This window comes from Schistocerca piceifrons, chromosome 8 (genome assembly GCF_021461385.2).
Source record: "Schistocerca piceifrons isolate TAMUIC-IGC-003096 chromosome 8, iqSchPice1.1, whole genome shotgun sequence".
Lineage (NCBI taxonomy): Eukaryota > Metazoa > Arthropoda > Insecta > Orthoptera > Acrididae > Schistocerca > Schistocerca piceifrons.
Genome location: NC_060145.1, coordinates 421,619,166 through 421,631,571, shown reverse-complemented (window position 1 = coordinate 421,631,571; position 12,406 = coordinate 421,619,166).

Genomic DNA, 12,406 nt, shown 5'->3' with positions numbered 1-12,406 from the left:
GCACAAAAGCGAGCAGTAAGAGTAATATGTGGTGTTCAACCACAGGCGTCATGTAACTTCCTCTTCAAGGAGTCAGGCATTTAAACTGTGCTGTCACAATACATATACTCGCTAATGAAATTCCTCGTAAGTAATCTACCACAATTTTAGAAGAACAGTGAGGTCTACTCCTACATATCTCTATCTTTGTCTTCTGCCTTACGGCAGGTCTTGTCATGGCGAAAGCCTCGTCAGAGAGGTCCACCGCATGAGCGTCTAGGGAAGTGATTTCAGTGCTGGTTTCCCGTTGCCTTCCACGGGTGATGATGCAACGGAAATGAGGACAACTTAACACCCAGTCCCTGAGCGGAGAAAATCTCCGACCCACCCTGGCAGCCAACCCTGGCCCCTTGGCGTGACAGACCACCGCGCTGACCACTCAGCTATCGGGGCTGGCACTCCTACAAAACTAGAGAGAAAAATGAATTTTATTATCCATGTTAAAACTGTCAGTAGCTCAGAAAGGAGTTCAATATGCTGCAACAAATATTTTTTATCATTTTCCCAAAACATTACATGTTTGACAAGTAGCGAAGCAAGTTTTAAATCTAATTTAAAATCTTTCTCCCGGACGAGTCCTTCTATTCCATTGACGAAATGAAGTGTTGATAGGTGAGTAGGACTGAAAATAAAAATGTGTTCATTAATGTTAACACTAATCTTCTATAAGTATCCTGTGGACTGAGTCGTTCCCTGACTGACTGCGTGAAAGTAGAGCAGTGAACCTTCAGCAGGCAGACGGCAGATCGCGGGTGGCAAAGAGCCAGGTGGCAGCCAGGGCTAGGCAGGCAATGAACTCGGAACTGCAGGCTGGAGATCAGCGACAGATGGCGGCCGTCCCTAGGTTGTCCGTAACTCATGGCTAGGCCTGGATCATGGAGGCTCCTGCAGCTCCTGGAGTCTCCACGCTCAGACAGCCACACGATGATCGCTGCATTAAGATCCCGAGGCGGCAAACGTAGCGGCGTTGTAAGCACGTCGACGACTGGCACGGGCTGTACGTCACAGTCGGTCCCAGCTGTGCCGACGACGATGGGCTGGGCATGAGGGCTTAAGTACTGCGGCCCAGCACTGATTTTGCGGAAGAGATGCGTTTCTGGTCGCCTAGAGACCCAGGACTGAGGTCTGCCTGTTGTTGATGTGGCATTCATTCAAACGGATGAAGCTAACTGAAGGCTGTACCATTCCATGTTGGTGGCATGTGGACACAGTGATACGAAAGTGGTGGCGTCTTCTGAATTGCAGTATCGGCAGGGGCGTTGTCCGACGGGCAGACTGTGTCTGTGAGCTGGTTACGGTTCAGCACTGCTTCCCATGCTGCTAGAGCTTTAGGCTGGTACCACACTAAACACTGCGCGTTCACCGATGATTTATTTTAGGGATAATCTCACCTGGACAGGAACTACACTCATGCTCATAAATGAAGGATAATGCTGATACATGCCGAAACAACGCTCTGGTGGGCTGTTTGCAGGTTTAAATCACCTCGGGGTATGAGCATGCGGTGCATTTGACCTGCGGTCGTCGCATGGTGGCGCTGGCAGCAGTCCACATACGCAGAGGTGTTTTGATGCATGGCAGAGAACGGTGCAGCGAGTAAGTGTGCAGACGTTTCCAGACGTGTTAATGGTGACTGTGTATTGAAAATGGCTCAAAGAACACTTATTGATGACGTTATGAGGGGTAGAATACTAGGGCGACTGGAGGCTGGTCAAACACATCAGCTCGTAGCACGTGCCCTCCGTGTGCCACAAACTGTGATCTCAAGATTATGGCAAAGATTCCAGCAGACAGGAAACGTGTCCAGGCACTACAGTAAGGGACGTTCACGGTGTACAACCTCACAAGAAGACCGATATCTCACCATCAGTGCCTGCAGACGGCCACATAGTACTGCAGGTAGCCTCGGTCGGGACCTTACCGCAACCATTGGAACAGTTGTTTCCAGACACACAGTCTACAGACGACTGAACAGACGTGGTTAATTCGCCCGGAGACATGCAAAGTGCATTCCACTGAACCCTGTTCACAGGAGAGCCTGTGAAGCCTGGTGTCAAGAACACAGTACATGGTCACTGGAACAGTGGTCCCAGGTTATGTTCACGGACGAGTCCAGGTATAGTCTGAGCAGTGATTCTCGCCGTGTTTTCATCTGGCGTGAACCAGGAACCAGATACCAACCTCTTAATGTCCTTGAATGAGACCTGTATGGAAGTCGTGGTTTGGTGGTGTGAGGTGGTTCAAAATGGCTCTGAGCACTATGGGACTCAACTGCTGAGGTCATTAGTCCCCTAGAACTTAGAACTAGTTAAACCTAACTAACCTAAGGACATCACACACATCCATGCCCGAGGCAGGATTCGAACCTGCGACCGTAGCGGTCTTGCGGTTCCAGACTGCCGCGCCTTTGACCGCACGGTGTGGGGTGGGATTATGATTGGTGCACGTACACCCCTGCATGTCTTTGACAGTGGAACTGTAACAGGTCAGGTGTATCGGGACGTTATTTCGCACCAGTATGTCCGCCTTTTCAGGGGTGCGGTGGGTCCCACCTACCTCGTGATGGATGATAACGCACGGCCCCACCGAGCTGACATCGTGGAGGAGCGCCTTGAAACAGAAGATATCAGGCGAATGGAGTAGCCTGCCTGTTCTCCAGACCTAAACCCCATCGAGCACGTCTGGGATGCTCTCGGTCGACGTATAGCTGCACGTCTTCAAACCCCTACGACACTTCAGGAGCTCCGACAGGCACTGGTGCAAGAATGGGAGGCTATACCCCAGCAGCTGCTTCACCACTTGATCCAGAGTACGCCAACCCGTTGTGCGGCGTCCGTACGTGTGCATGGTGATCATATCCCATATTGATGTCGGAGTACATGCCCAGGAAACTATGGCGTTTTGTAGCGGATTTGTTTCGGGACGTTTTTCTCAACTTATCATCAATATCGTGGATTTACAGATCTGTGTCGTATGTGTTCCCTATGTGCCTATGCTATTAGTGCCAGTTTTGTGTAGTGCCACGTTGTATGGCACCACATCCTGAAATTATCCTTAATTTATGAGCATGAGTGTAATATTCTTCGATCGTCCAAATTCAGGAGTGTGTGTAAGCAGGCAAACAGTGTAAAGATATTTAATATTCATCTCCCAATAGAAAAACCGCCACACCGGTCGTGGGTTGGGAAGAGACTGGCATGCCGTAGCTGGTCAGCCACTACAACTGACAAACTTGGGCTTAGAGCAAAAGCACCATGGTATGGCGTATCCGTATCCGTCATCAGGCTCAGGTCGACTCGATGGTGAGTGGCGTTAGAGGCACTGTTGCAGCCAGAAGTGAATTGTTTACTGTTGCTTGTACTATACTTTGTGTGCGCAGTCAGGAATATTTCAGTATTTGCTATTTTCCTGGTGTTGCATATTTCAAGGCAAATTATGTATAAAAATCAAACACGTTCAAAATTGGAGGTCTGTACCCTTTATTGTTAGTACATCACATCTCACCAAAAATACCCACTAAGACAAAACAAACGACGCAATACGAAAAAACTATCCAAATGGTATGTGAATTAGTAGATGCGATGTTCATGTATTCACTAATAAATGGTTACAATTTCAGAAAAATTGCATGATTTATTTAAGGGAAAGAGCCTCACAAATCGAGCAAGTCAATATCGCATTGGTCCGCTTCGTCCCTTATGCAAGCAGTTATCCAGCTTGGCGAAGAGTTGTTGAATGCCGTACTGACGGATATCGCTCCATATTTTCTCCAGTTGGCGCATTAGATCGTCAAAATCCCGAGGTGGTTGGAGGGCCTACCCATAATAGTACAAACATTATAAATTAGGTAGAGATCCGACGACTGTGAAGGAGAGGAGAGGTAGGAACTCATGCCGTGTGCGGGCGGTCGTTTTCTTGCTGAAATGCAAGCCCACGGTGGCTTTCGATGAAGGACAGCCAAACGGGGCGTGGAATATCGCCGACGTACCGCTCTGCTATAAGGGTACGCCGATGACAACCAAGGTAGTACTGCTATGAAATCAAATGACGCACCAGATCATCACATCTGGTTGTCGGTTCCTATGGTGGGCGACAATCAGGTAGGTAGCCCACTGCTGTTTGGGGCGCCTCCAGACACGCCTCTGTTGGTCATCGTATCTCATTTCAAGGCGAGGCTCATCACTGAAGGCAATTCTACTCCAGGAGATGAGATTATTACAGGTCGAAGACGTGCCTGGAGGTGCCCCGGACGGCAGTTGGATACCAACCTCACTTTCACTCACCAAACAGCCTGACAACCAGGAGCGATGGTATGAGGTGCGATTCTGTTCGATAGTTGGACCATTTTGAGTGTCATTTGTGGCACCCTTACAGCACAGCGATATTAAACGTCTCGTTTTGTTGCCCTTCGTGGCAAGCTATTCTGGATTTACATTTCAGGAAGATAATGCCCGCCCACACATGACGAGAGTTTCTACAGCTTGCCAGATCCTACCCGGCCAGCAAGTTTGTTGGATCTCTCCCCAGTTGATAACGTTGGAGCATTATGGACATGACCCACCAACTACCTGTAGATTTTGGCCATCGAAAGCGTCAGTAGGACACAATTTCGCGCGATATATCTCAGGAGGACATCCAACAACTCTGTCAATCAGTGCCAAGCTGTATAACTGCTTGCATAAGGGCCAGAGGTGGAACAACTCGTTACTGACTTGCTCAATTTGTGAAGTGCCTTCTCTTGAATAATTCATACAGTTGATCTGAAATGGTAATCATTCGTTTTTCTGTGTATGTACATCACATCAGCTGATTTCCGTCCCATTCGGAAAATTCCTTCGTAGTGGATCTTTTCATTTTGTCTTTGTTGTGTCTAGACAAGACAGCCTAGACACAATGAGAGGAAGCCGAAAGGCACGCGCTTAAACTCACGCAGGCTGGCGTGAGGTCTGAAACAGGTTACGTAATGAATGCTATAAAGAAAAGTACGTTGCTTCTGGAATACTTAACTTTAATCCATAATTGTATAACATCGCTCTTGTACAGATATAATCTCCATTTCAATATACTTGGTGATGGCGCCTTGCTAGGCCGTAGCAAATGACTTAGCTGAAGGCTATGCTAACTATCGTCTCGGCAAATGAGAGCGTGATTGTCAGTGAACCATGGCTAGCAACGTCGGCTGTACAACTGGGGCGAGTGCCAGTATGTCTCTCTAGACCTGCCGTGTGGTGGCGCTCGGTCTGCTATCACTGACAGTGGCGACACGCGGGTCCGACGTATACTAATGGACCGCCGCCGATTTAAAGGCTACCACCTAGCAAGTGTGGTGTCTGGCGGTGACACCACAGTCTTAAAGTATATTTTTAAATTCGCTGGAAGAAGCGCGGACACGGCACTGTCCCATGATGATTTTGGGTGAATCGCCTTATGGCACAAATATACCGGGTGATCAAAAAGTCAGTATAAATTTGAAAACTTAATAAACCGCGGGATAATGTAGATAGAGATGTAAAAATTGACACACATGCTTGGAGTGACATGGGATTTTATTAGAAAAAAAAACCACCCCATATTGCTAGACGCGTGAAAGATCTCTTGTGCGCGTCGTTTGGTGATGATCGTGTGCTCAGCCGCCACTTTCGTCATGCTTGGCCTCCCAGGTCCCCAGACCTCAGTCCGTGCGATTATTGGCTTTGGGGTTACCTGAAGTCACAAGTGTATCGTGATCGACCGACATCCCTAGGGATGCTGAAAGACAACATCTGGCGCCATTGCCTCACCATAACTCCGGACATGCTTTACAGTGCTGTTCACAACATTATTCCTCGACTATAGCTATTGTTGAGCAATGATGGTGGACATATTGAGCATTTCCTGTAAAGAACATCATCTTTGCTTTGTCTTACTTTGTTATGCTAATTATTGCTATTCTGATCAGATGAAGCGCCATCTGTCGGACAATTTTTGAACGTTTGTATTTTTTTGTCATTCCAAGCATGCGTGTCAGTTTGTACCTCTCTCTCTCTACATTGTTCCGTGATTTATTCAGTTTTCAAATTTATACTGACTTTTTGATCACTCAGTATTTTGTTAGTTCATATCTATTCTTTTTACTGTCATCTGGCTTTCGGGGCTGCAACCACGGATCTAATATTCGCAGTATCTCCTCTCTTTCCGGATAGAAGTCCAGTGGCTTCTTAAACTGCGTCAATTTGCTTGCTGCCAAATGAACTGCTAAAATATGCAGAGTTCCAGAGAATACTCGCACAGCTGTGCCACCTACCACGTACACACTCTGGCGTCCAAGAATTTCGCGATACTTTTCCGCTCATTACATTTGCAGACGTCACTGTGCTGGAGTCTTGCAAACCGCTTCTCTCCACTGTGACGAGGCGTATAACCGGATTAAGGTTCTGCCAGCGGTGACTCAGTCGACGGTCACGTGTGGTGGTGTGAGCCTGTCCCATTCTCCCCGCCTCCCTCACCCCCTCTCTGCCCCCTTTTCACTCCCCCTCACCCTTCTTGCGACAGAGCCAGCGGTCCTGCCCCCCTCCCCCCTCCCCACCCGTAGAGGGGACACCAGGCATTTCCGGTGACAATCGCCAGCTGTCAGATGTCAGCCGCTGGATCGCATCTGCGTCTAACGAGCAGTTAATGCAGTCACGCTAGGACGCCTTTATCTCGCGATCACACTTTATTTTACAGCAGGTTTCACCCAAAAACAGGAGCAAATAGGTAGCTTAAACTCCAGAATGGACTTCCTGTCCTACAAAGACTTCAAAAATGCTTATGATAGCATACACCGACAGCCACTCCTAAATATAACGAGCGAATCTGAAATACTCTAAAGTTGATCAGATTATTTTAAAATATTAACAGTCAGAACTTTGTGTCGTGTAAGACTTCCGTAAGAGAAACTGAAAAGGAGAAGATTGTTACACAGCTTACGCATTCCAAAACAGAATTAACCAGTATAGTGCAAAAATACTAACAATTGCAGAAAAAACAGGTTTAAGTGTTAATGAAAGAAAGACAGAACAGCTGGTCAGAAGTAAGAAAATGAGTAGTGAAGCCGCTTTGGATGTAGATGGATTCACTTACAAGACGGCTGCGCGTTTCCAGTAATTACAATAGAACAGATATAGAAATAGATGTCCCTCTAGCGACAACAAACAAAACACTTTTTAGTTCCTTCAGAATGCTAAAGAAAAGATCACTTAGCACTAATTTCAAAGTGAGTTTGTATCAGTCGACTCACATACGACATTATATGAACTATATAGAGGTGAAGCTCAAAAATGGTCCAAATGGCTCTGAGCACTATGGGACTAAACTGCTGAGGTCATCAGTCCCTTAGAACTTAGATCTACTTAAACCTAACTAACCTAAGGACATTACACAAATCCATGCCCGAGGCAGGATTCGAACCTGCGACCGTAGCGGTCGCGCGCTCCCAGACTGTAGCGTCTAGAACCGCTCGGCGACCTCGGACAACGGATGTGAAGCATTAATATCTGGGAAGAAAGATGAAATACTGTTAATATTCGAAATACAAATACTACCGAAAGCCGGTCGCTGTGGCCGAGCGGTTCTAGGTGCTTCAGTCTGGGACCGCGCTGCTGCTACGGTTTCAGGTTCGAATCCTGCCTCGGGCATAAATGTGTGTGATGTCCTTAGGTTAGTTACGTTTAAGTAGTTCTAAATCTAGGGGCTGATGACCTCAGATGTTGAGTCCCACAGTGCTGAGAGCAATTTTTTTGAACTAACGAACATTTTTCGACCTTTGTATGATGAAAATAACGTGGTAAAAAGGATAAGAGAAAATGAAGAATTAAGAGAACTGTTCGAATACCAAACGAAAAGCTAAATAAGAGAAGGCTGAAAACGCGCAGACCATAGAGCAACAATGATGGAGAATAGACAACCTAGAACAGCATTCGGCAGGACAATCGATGGGACGAGAGCAAGACGAAGACCCAGGATTAGGTGCGAAATAACATGCGGCAGGATGAACATCAACACAACTGGACAAACAGTGCACTCGATAAAAATAAATGGAAGAGACTCATATAGCAAGCGTACTGTCGATAAGGCCCTTGCCACATGTAAAGTAATTTAAAGTATTTGTGAAATAAGGACCATTAGATCATTAAAAAAATTAATTCCTTAGAATAAATGAATAATTTGTCGATAAAGAACAGCATTATGAGTGCTAAGACTGCTAATACGAGGGCTGTCCAGAAAGTAAGTTACGATTGATCGCGAAATGAAAATCACAGTCAAAATCAGAAATGTTTCATTTGTAACAGTTAGCTACACCTTTCAGCTACTTCTCTACGTAGTCGCCGTTCTGACTCAGACATTCTTCTTAGCGTTGTACCAACTTTCCAATACCCTGAAACTTCCTGGCAGATTAAAACTGTGTGCCCGACCGAGACTCGAACTCGGGACCTTTGCCTTTCGCGGGCAAGTGCTCTACCATCTGAGCTACCGAAGCACGACTCACGACCGGTACTCACAGCTTTACTTCTGCCAGTATCCGTCTCCTACCTTCCAAACTTTACAGAAGCTCTCCTGCGAACCTTGCAGAACTAGCACTCCTGAAAGAAAGGATACTGCGGAGACATGGCTTAGCCACAGCCTGGGGGATGTTTCCAGAATGAGATTTTCACTCTGCAGCGGAGTGTGCGCTGATATGAAACTTCCTGGCAGATTAAAACTGTGTGCCCGACCGAGACTCGAACTCGGGACCTTTGCCTTTCGCGGGCAAGTGCTCTACCATCTGAGCTACCGAAGCACGACTCACGACCGGTACTCACAGCTTTACTTCTGCCAGTATCCGTCTCCTACCTTCCAAACTTTACAGAAGCTCTCCTGCGAACCTTGCAGAACTAGCACTCCTGAAAGAAAGGATACTGCGGAGACATGGCTTAGCCACAGCCTGGGGGATGTTTCCAGAATGAGATTTTCACTCTGCAGCGGAGTGTGCGCTGATATGAAACTTCCTGGCAGATTAAAACTGTGTGCCCGACCGAGACTCGAACTCGGGACCTTTGCCTTTCGCGGGCAAGTGCTCTACCATCTGAGCTACCGAAGCACGACTCACGACCGGTACTCACAGCTTTACTTCTGCCAGTATCCGTCTCCTACCTTCCAAACTTTACAGAAGCTCTCCTGCGAACCTTGCAGAACTAGCACTCCTGAAAGAAAGGATACTGCGGAGACATGGCTTAGCCACAGCCTGGGGGATGTTTCCAGAATGAGATTTTCACTCTGCAGCGGAGTGTGCGCTGATATGAAACTTCCTGGCAGATTAAAACTGTGTGCCCGACCGAGACTCGAACTCGGGACCTTTGCCTTTCGCGGGCAAGTGCTCTACCATCTGAGCTACCGAAGCACGACTCACGACCGGTACTCACAGCTTTCCAATACCCTCATCATAGAAGGCAGCCGCCAGTGCTTTCCACCAATTCTCTACGGTGGCCTAAAGCTCGTTGTCTGTGCTAAAATGTTGTCTTGATAGCCAGCGGTTCGTTTGAGCAGAGATGAAACTCAGTGGGAGACAATCATGGGCTGAATTGTGGGTAACCAAACATTTCCAATTGAAACGATGCCGGAACATCTTCATTGCCCCTGCAGAATGAGGCTGAGAATTGTCTTGAAGAAGAAACCCCACGGCAGTTATCTAATGTTAGTTGCATAGCTTCAGGGGAAATTCTCACCAGGCCTTCGTACTTGGCGGGAGACACTATTTTCTATAACATCTTTACGCGCTCACTAAGAGCTCAGGAATGAAAAGAGCGACATAATTCTACCTAGAGTCATACTAGAGACACTGCCCAACACATCTTTGCAAAGCTTTATCGGATTTTCATTCTCGTTTCCATTTTGCGACCGGTCGTAACTTACTTTCGGGATAGCCCTCGTAAATACAAACTAAACAATTTCTGTGTCAGTCACTTTTTTATTTTGCCGCTACGCGTTTAGATCATTCACATCAAGATCTTCAGGAGAAGAATTGTTTATTTACACAGCTGGTGTTGGTGAAGATTAAAAAGGTCTTTTCGTTATAGCAACCAAAGGCAGTAAGGACATGTTGCGTCTTTTGAGGAATGGTAGACCCGTAAAAAGTCTGAATACTGCTACCTTACGTACGTCCTCTCCATTATACGCTAGGTTTACACTATCACTTATTAAGTGATTTCAGAAGAACAGTAGAACATGTAAATCTTGATAACACCCTTCAGTTCGCTGCTCCAATTATTCAACCGCATCAACTGGAGTGCTGCACATTTCACTTTTGAGATGCCCCAAGACAGAAAAACCCAGAGGGTCTAGCTCAGATTGTAATGGGACGCCCTCCTCTAACATTACCTTTTTTATATAGAAATAACCGATACCATTTATACTTTCGATTCTTGTATAGGTGAACATTCTCGGCTGTTTCACTGAAAGAATTTCATTTGATTTTGTATACGATGGATTATATTTCAGGCTAAAATGTATAATAAGGAATTAATTTGGTAGTACTATGTATGTAAAGTTAAAATTACTCTTCTTTTAAAAATATTTAAAATTACGAAATATCTGGCATATTTAAAATTCGTATTATTAATTGCAGAATTTAACACTAAATTATTAAGTTTATTTCTCGATTCATTTATAAAATAATGATATAACTTGGTGATGATTCTTCTTTTGTCAAGAGAGTTTGTAAACTCATTTGCTTTGTAAACTCTTTGGAGTTTTGTGAGTACCGCAGAAAGTAGTTAGTAGTGGGCGTGCCTCTGATGGACTCAGACGTGTTTTTGATTGTGTCACAAATAATGTAATTTGCTGCGTGATAGAAGTGGGAATTGTAATGACGGTGTGATATTGAAAAAAGTGACAAACAACCAAATTCAAGAATAATACAGGCAAATTTTCATCAGTTATTTAGTCGTCAGGAACCTACAACGTTATAAATCAAAATTTCAGCCGCAAGAATGTAACCCTAGACGCAATAACTGCAGCCAACAACAAGAAGAGAAAATGAAGATACGTAAAAAGTTTTTCTTTTGTATATCTTACGCCTCTCGAAGCTTTTGGAAATAATGAAGAGACTATGAGAAATTTAATGGTACTGTGTGTGGGAGGGTAAGATTACAAGGTGTTCTTGGAGACCGAGGAATAGGCCCTGCTCGACCTTTCCATAACATTCCATACTGCCGCGATAGGTGATGTCTTCTATCGCCATTAGAACGTGCATTTCCCTTATTATCCATGTACCACGTTATGCTTATCAATAGTGGGCATGGTAAGGTAGGCCAAGGGTGAAATTTTAGGCTAATGAGGTAGGGAATTAATCGAAAACGTTTCAACTACATTGGTAGTAAGTAAGGCAACACTCGATAGTGAAAATTATCTTCAAATAGTTCGCCTGCTGTTCAGTGCTTATTGGACCGTTTCCCCTTTTGTTGTCGCATACTTTCACTCGTCTCAGTTTTAGATATCAATTGTGGTGCACCCTTTACACATAATAAAAAAAAAATTATTGTAGTATTTATAAATAAATACACTCCAAGAAAAAAGAAATAAAAGCCGACACACTACGAACGAATTATCCAAGTGGGACGGAAATCGGTAGATGTGATGCACACGAACAGACAAATAAATGATTACAATTTCAGAAAAGTTGGATGGTTTATTCTAGAGAAAGAACTTCACAGATTGTGCAAGTAAACAACGCGTTAGTTTACCTCTGGACCTTATGCAAGCATTTATTCGGCTTGGAATTGATTGATAGAGGTGTCACATGCCGTCCTGAGGGATATCATAAAAACGGTTCAAATGGCTCTGAGCGCTATGGGACTTAACATCTGAGGTCATCAGTCCCCTAGAACTTAGAACTACTTAATCCTAACTAACCTAAGGACATCACACACATATATGCCCGAGGCAGGATTCGAACCTGAGACCGTAGCGGTCGCGTGGTTCCAGACTGAAGCGCCTAGAATCGCTCGGCCGGCAGGAATATCATAGTGAAATGTCCCCTTAGAAAAATTAAGAATGACTGCGCTGGTAAACCTCTACGTTATTTGATTTTGAAACAGCTGAGTAAAACTGAACGTACTCAGACATTTCCCTCTTTACTTGTTCTGATCAACACTAAACTGACAACACAGAACTTTTTTTTTTTTTTTTTTTTTTCGCGGAACGCAATCTGACTTTCAATAATCCCTACAAAAGAATGGCCCTGACTAACAATAACCTATACCTTTCATGAACTGACTAACAATAACCTATACCTTTCATGAATCACTTACCACACAAAAATCTTCGTTGCTCAAACTACTGCAGTACAACGAGCGCCAATACTGCCAGCTAA